The sequence below is a fragment of the Arachis ipaensis genome, chromosome B5 (assembly GCF_059453495.1).
Source record: "Arachis ipaensis isolate K30076 ecotype BB chromosome B5, ASM5945349v1, whole genome shotgun sequence".
NCBI lineage: Eukaryota > Viridiplantae > Streptophyta > Magnoliopsida > Fabales > Fabaceae > Arachis > Arachis ipaensis.
The window spans coordinates 48,706,178-48,711,894 of record NC_142440.1 but is presented as its reverse complement, the minus strand read 5'-3'; the positions used below and the strand labels follow the sequence as shown (position 1 = coordinate 48,711,894).

General features: G+C 36.9%; 1 pseudogene; it reads right to left on the bottom strand.

Moving 5' to 3' along the window:
- Positions 1 to 2,434: 2,434 nt before the first annotated feature.
- On the bottom strand, positions 2,435 to 3,705 carry LOC148564113 (uncharacterized; annotated as a pseudogene).
- Positions 3,706 to 5,717: the final 2,012 nt, after the last annotated feature.

The window sequence follows — 5,717 nt, the reverse complement described above, 5'->3', positions numbered from 1 at the left end:
AGATAAGTGTATGGAGATGCGTTCGTTCCTCTGAACTTCTGCTTTCCTGCTGTCTTCATCCAATCAGTCTTACTCCTTTCCATGGCTGGCTTTATGTAAGGACATCACCATTGTCAATGACTACTTTTCATCCTCTCTGTGAAAATGGTCGGATGCGCTGTCACTGCATGGCTAATCATCTGGAGGCATCACCGTGGTCAATGGCTGCATCCTATCCTCTTGTGAAAATGGTCCAAATGCTCTGTCACAGCACGGCTAATCATCTGAGGTTCTCGATCATACTGGAATAGGATTCACCCTCCTTTTGCGTCTGTCACTACGCCCAGCACTCGCGAGTTTGAAGTTTGTCATAGTCATTCAATCCCAGAATCCTACTCGGAATACCACAGACAAGGTTTAGACTTTCCAGATTCTCATGAATGCCGCCATCAATCTAGCTTATACCACAAAGATTCTGATTAAGAGATCCAAGAGATAATCATCCAATCTAAGGTGGAACGGAAGTGGTTGTCAGGCACGCGTTCGTGGGAGAATGATGATGATTGTCACGTTCATCACATTCATGTTGAAGTGCGAATGAATATCTTAGAAGCGGAATAAGTTGAATTTAATAGAAAAACAGTAGTACTTTGCATTAATTCATGTGGAACAGCAGAGCTCCACACCTTAATCTATGGAGTGTAGAAACTCTACCGTTAAAAATACGTAAGTAAACGGTTCAGGCATGGCCGAATGGCCAGCCCCCATGATCTAAGAACTAGACATCCCAAGATCCCTAATACAATAGTAAAAAGTCCTATTTATACTAAACTAGTTATTAGGGTTTACAGAAGTAAGTAATTGATGCATAAATCCACTTCCGGGGCCCACTTGGTGTGTGCTTGGGCTGAGCTTGAATGTTACACGTGCAGAGGCTCTTTCTGGAGTTGAACGCCAGGTTGTAACATGTTTCTGGCATTCAACTCTGGTTCGTAACGTGTATCTGGCGTTTAACTCCAGACTGCAGCATAGAACTGGCGTTCAACGCCCTTTTGCGTCATCTAAACTCGGCCAAAGTATGGACTATTATATATTTCTGGAAAGCCCTGGATGTCTACTTTCCAACTCAATTGGAAGCGCGCCATTTTGAGTTCTGTATCTCCAGAAAATCTACTTTGAGTGCAGAGAGGTCAGAATCCAACAACATCAGCAGTCCTTCTTCAACCTCTGAATCTGATTTTTGCTCAAGTCCCTCAATTTCAGCCAGAAAATACCTGAAATCACAGAAAAACATACAAACTCATAGTAAAGTCCAGAAATTTGAATTTAACATAAAAACTAATAAAAACATCCCTAAAAGTAACTAGATCCTACTAAAAACATACTAAAAACAATGCCAAAAAGCGTATAAATTATCCGCTCATCAAGTATGCATCCCAAATTTCCAAGATTTTTCAACAAGAATAAAAAAAATTTTCATCACCCAAAGTTCCACATTTTCCCTACACTTAAACATCACACAATCTCACTAACTTAAGCCACTCAAAGATTCAAATAAAGGATATTTCATTGTTTTTCGCTTAAGGTTAATGATGTGCTCAATCAAGAACAAAAGGGGATTAAAAAGGCTCAAAGTGGTAAGCAAAGGTAAATGAAATGGTAGGCATTTTGGGTTAAGTGAGTTATAAAGGAATAATGGCCTCAATCACATAATTGCATAAATATACATTAAACAATGGATATATAGAATTAAACAAACCAAAGATTACAATCATAGAGAAGAGCAACACACAATAATGAAATAAGTGGTCCAATGATATAACCACACAATAAGGCTCAAAAACTCACAAGTTGTATGTTCTTTAACTCAAAAACCATATTCCACAATGTATAAATCATGCAAGTTTCAAAAAAAATTTCAACTCAATTCAATTTGAATTTCAATGCCCTATATAAAGAGTAAGCTTCTTGGAAATTTCATTAATTGACTAAAATTTATTCTATATATGTATATAGTGTGATTGGATGAAAAAAGGTCCAAAATTCTAAGTTTAATTCCTAATTTCAATCAAACCAAAATAGCAAGTATATAGAAAATCAAACTTAGGTGCAATCATCACATCATCCCAAATCACAATCAAGACTAAAAAAAAAAACCAAAAAAAAAACATATGTACAAGCCAAAATTAAGAGCAAAATATCAAAATATGCATAACTACTATATAATACTAAGTTATGTACAAGCAAAATCAAAAAGTCCAATAAACTAAGAAAGTGCAATAAACTAAACTAAAAAGTTTCTCAAAAGGATAAAATATATACAAAGCAACTAAAAAGCATAATAATAATAAAAACTAAACTACAAGTGTTCGGAAATGAAATTGTCACCCAAAATATGCTTGTTGAAGGACAACCTCCCCACACTTAAGATGTAGCACCATCCTCGGTGCTCAGATCAAGCGGAGTGGAAAGACTCGTCACTATCATCGACTCCTCTGTCTGCTGGTGAGTCTCGGGCCTCCTCAGAATGCTCGGGTGGAGTGTCAGGCTCAAGTGGAATGTCAACACCACTGGAGAGAATAAGTCTCCTCAAATGCTTATAACGTCACTGGCTGCAACGCTCTAGCTATTCAAAATGTTGCTAGTTGCGACGCTCTGAACTGGCTATGTCATCAGACAACTAGTGGATCAGGCTGAAGAGTAGCTGTAGGAATGCTGGTGGTGCTGCATCGGTAGGTGCTGAAGCTGAGGGGACTGATGTGGAAGGTCCCGCCTCTGTAGAAGGTGTTGGTGTCTGTCTGCTGCGTCGTCCAAGTGCTGGCTCAAGTCCCGGCCAGTCACCATGTGGAATGATCTTCTTATGGCTGGCGACTGTCAGTCTCTAATCAGTAGTCATCCAAAGTACCCCGCCTCTGTGGCTAGTTGAGTAATCAAGCACGGGAAGGCTAGGTTGCCCACAGAGTGAGCCCGCCCCATGGACCGTCTAATGTGCCGTGGAAGGTGTAACTGACGACCCTTCAAGACACACCAGACCATAACAGCCATATCTGTAGTAACCCTCGTCTCATGGGTGCTTGGCATCACATAGTTAGACAGCAGCTACTGCCAAATATGGGCCTCATATGTCAAAGAACGGATATGGATACCCAAGGGAGTCGTCTTATCAGCACCATATATCCACTGACTCCCAGGCTCAGCAATCACAGCTAAGACTTGGTCCCAATCAAAAGTATTCATGTGCCTCTCACCTTTAGCCTCTTCATATGCATCTTTACCACTCGGTCCAGGCTCAAGGTGGAGGGCATGCTCAATTGCCTTCTCAGTGACCAGAATCTGCTGGCCTCTCAGGTAAACTGCATCAAGGGCTCCAGTATAGTAGTTCGCATAAAATTCCTTGACCTATGATTCATTCACCATTGGAAGCTCCCGACCTATGAAACTCCAACCTCACTGAGCAATCCAATCATTCGTATACTGGCTCAACTCATCCGGGAGATGGAGTTCCCGCTCAACATGTAAGTTCTTTTTTAGGAACTTTTCAATCTTCCGCTCCGAATATGCATTGCTAAACTTATGTTTATTAGTGGGAGGTGTATTCTGAGCTTCTCTGTCACTCCCACGGAAATGCCTTGCATCGAATGCAGCATCAGAGGTATCAGCGGACTGAGAAGTCGGCTTTCTTTTGCCGGAGCTTGTGGCCTTACCCTTTCCTTTTCTGTCAGTCATCTGCACAACAAGAAAGGAAATGGAGATATGAACATAATCTATAGGCACACAATCAAGGAAGTATGATAAATAGATAACAAGCAGAAACTGCATCATCGAGCAACATATAACAGAAGTGAACATAAAATGGAAATTGAATGGGAGCATACATGAGAATCAAATTAAATCAAACACAAACAACTTCCAATCAAATTTAGGACATGAGGAAAGCTAACTTGCTTGTTTATCAAAGAATAAAAGAAGGAAGGGGCATTGTTACTATGCATAAAAAGAAAAAAACAATTAAAAGGTAAAAGTTAATGTTAGTTGAAAAATAAAAAGGAAAGTTAAAAATTAAAAGTTATGTTAGTAAAAAGGAAAATGGTTAATTGAAAGTGAAAAGAAAAGTTAGATGAGAAAGAAAAGCAAAGTTAAAAGTTAGGCAAAGAAAAAGAAAAATTAATGGAAAAGGAAAAGAAATAGAAAAAGTTAGTTGAAAAAGAAATCAAAGCTTAAAAGTTATGTAAAAAGTGAGAAAAAGTTAGTAAAAGAAATGGGAGGGAAAAATCAAAATTTAAGTGCATAGTCACAAGTTCCTTGATTCCAAAAAGTTTCAAAAATGTCAAAACAAGCAAGTTTCTATTCACTTTTTAGAAGTTTAAGATGCCAAAACAAGTGATTCACATATACATGTAGAGCACATAATCAAGTAAATATAAATCACAAGTAAATTGGCATAAGTTGAAGCAATTTGGTGTTGGCAAGTTAAAAACATCGAGAGATTCAAACACCAAATTCATATGAGGTATGAAAATCACATGGTTGAAATGAAAAATTGACAAGTTTATTTACTATGTGACTCAAGGAAACTTCGACATGGAGAAAATTGAATCAAATTCAGCCACATAGGTAAAAAGAAATCCAACCTTGTGAGAGCATGCAAAAGAGACTTGAATTTAAATGAACACCAAGTTTATGGTAAAATCGAAACTCAATCAAGGATTGTTCAATGCTTAAAAATAACATACTAGTTAAAACAAGCAAAGATTTTAGAGAATTGACCAAAAATTGTAAGGAGACTCTTGAGAAAATTTCCAAAACCTTAAGCCAACAAGATTCTTTTTGACACAGAATTCCGTCAATTAGAATCTTGTTGCACCAAGTAAAACAATATCATTTAATGAAATAGGTTTAGGAAAAATCTGCAGCATTACAGCAGTAAATTGGCCTATTTTCCAAATTCAAACAATCAATTCAAATTTCCTATGAATGCATTGATGAGAGGAACTTTTGTGTGGTCTAGAAATTTGCAGATAAATTCTCGTTGCAAGTATAGTTTCTAAACCTTCAAAAGTCCTTTCATACAAACGTTTTGGTTGTCACAAGTAACAAACCCCTTTAAATTTGATAACCGAGTATTTAAACCTCGGGTCGTCTTCTCAAGGAATTGCAGGGAGGTATGTTCTTATTATTGGTTATGAGTTTGTAAATTGGGGGTTTTGAAAGTAAGGAAGCAGTATGTTGAACAAAAAGAATAAAATAAAATAGTAATAATAAAATAAAATCTTGGCAAGGTATTAGAAATTAGAGGTCCTATCCTAGCTATCCTTATCAATGATGATGAAAATTGAATCTTAATTCCACTTTGTTAACCTTTACTAAGGCAAAGGAAGGTCAAGGGATTAACTGGTTTGATCTTCGGATCCTATTTATTTCCTAAGAAAAGATTGGGATTATTGAAGTTCAATTTAATTAACAAAGATAACAATTATCAATCATGTTTGAGTTTGATAACTCCTGAGTTACTGATTTCTTAACCAAGACCAAAAAGGAGAAAAGTATATCTACTGGAATAAAAATGTCTTCAGATGGGAATAACAATAATGTAAATAAAAGAAAGCAATAATAAACTAAAATACCTCAATTAGCACTAATAAAGATATCAAATGTAACATGGAAGAGTTCATAAATTAAATTAGAAAAATAAATAAAAGGAACATTGAACTTGGGATTGAGAGTCACTCCTAAAACTA